This window comes from Protopterus annectens, chromosome 3.part1 (assembly GCF_019279795.1).
Source record: "Protopterus annectens isolate FY-2018-M chromosome 3.part1, PAN1.0, whole genome shotgun sequence".
In the NCBI taxonomy this organism is placed as follows: Eukaryota; Metazoa; Chordata; order Ceratodontiformes; family Protopteridae; genus Protopterus; species Protopterus annectens.
In genome coordinates, this window is record NC_056732.1 from 1,900,859,383 (window position 1) to 1,900,860,935 (window position 1,553).

General features: G+C 36.8%; 1 pseudogene; it reads right to left on the reverse strand.

The window, feature by feature from the left end:
* The window catches only part of LOC122797952, a 144,421-nt pseudogene extending 143,448 nt beyond the window's left edge, over positions 1–973 (reverse strand).
* Between the last annotated feature and the right edge of the window lie 580 nt (positions 974–1,553).

The window sequence follows — 1,553 nt, forward strand, 5'->3', positions numbered from 1 at the left end:
ACCTTTTGCTGTGAGGCAATAATGCTACCGCTGCACCACCACTACTGGTGCAAATTTCTTATTTGCAAAAACCCACTCTCATGCTCAGTGATATATATTTTCTCAAAAATAAATTCCTTCCCACTCTCATTCTGTTAGTTAATATAGACAGAGATGAAAATAAAAAAAATCTTATATTTCAGGGCTTATTCTCTAGGGAAACAAAAATTAGATTAGTTTATACAACAGAAAGTCTGTCAAGACCAACATTGGTGTTACTTCATGAATTAACACTGTGGAGCAACCAGTAGACAGAAAACTGTCACAGAGCCCAGAGTGTTTATCTACAGTACCAATCCTCGATTTACTCAGAATAATCGATCCGGTTTCACGGCACCACACTGTTAAGGACATTTCAAAATTAATTAAATAAACAGTCTTGATAGAGTTTCAATATTTATTAGAAATCACACGTGTGGGAAACAGAACCAGAGTCAGTAATGCCTCCCCAATCAAACATGTCGAGGTATTTTTATAATTAAATACAAGTGAAAATAACAAGTGCTGTCTATCAGACCACTGCCAGTTATCCAATAAAAAGTTGTTTACTACCAATATCTGTGAATGTAGTTATTCATTAGAACAGTACTAAATATCTAAAATGAAATGTGTCAGTGCCCTAAAAATAGGTTAGTTAAAACATCCTTTTTCTAATTCAGTATTAGTAATGTTACAATGGTCAGACTGCAGATAAGAAACTAGAAGGAATACAGTCTTAAGCAGCCTAGCTGATACATTTTAATCCGTTCACATGTTCCAGCTATCAAGCAGTTTCAGGGAAATACATAAACATGCACAGACCATAATATGTATAAAAGAATCTGCTGACATGGTTATAAGTTTGCACTGACCACATACTCTTTCTTCTGACATGCTCAGTTCGTTCTACACCAGGTGTTTCAACTTTCTTATCCTCTACAAGTGATATGTCCATACTCACCATCCCAAAGCAGTCTGTTTAATTAGGGACTAATCCTCACTTCTGGCAAGCATTAAACATTGTGTTTGGATGAATGTAATGTGTTTAAGTAACAGATTATGTAACGGACATTGTCACTCAATGGCCCAGGGGACAGAAGGGCCCAGATTTGTCTGGTACTGACAGTGAGGAACAGGTTGAATTCAGTGATGACTGCCTTATAGTTACTGTTTCAGAAAAAGGGTAAGATACAGTTTTCCTTGCATCATACAAATAAGAGAACATGTTGTAATGCAGCATAAGCCAAGACTAGTGAGAAGCACAGATTTTATCATTACAGTGTACTCAAACAGGTAAACATGTAGTTAACATGGTGGCTTAATATAAACATGTAGTTAACTAACTGACCACTGCACTGAGGCTATTACTACCTATGTTTTCGATAGCAGCATTACCTCTGTTTGGGATAGAGCTGCTCTGATGCAGTATGGAAGCAGGCAAGCAGGACTGACACTGCATTTGCTGTGATGTTACTCCTCACCTTCCTCTCAGTGATATTATTACACAGTTGACCTAAACTAAGTTAAACTAAAGT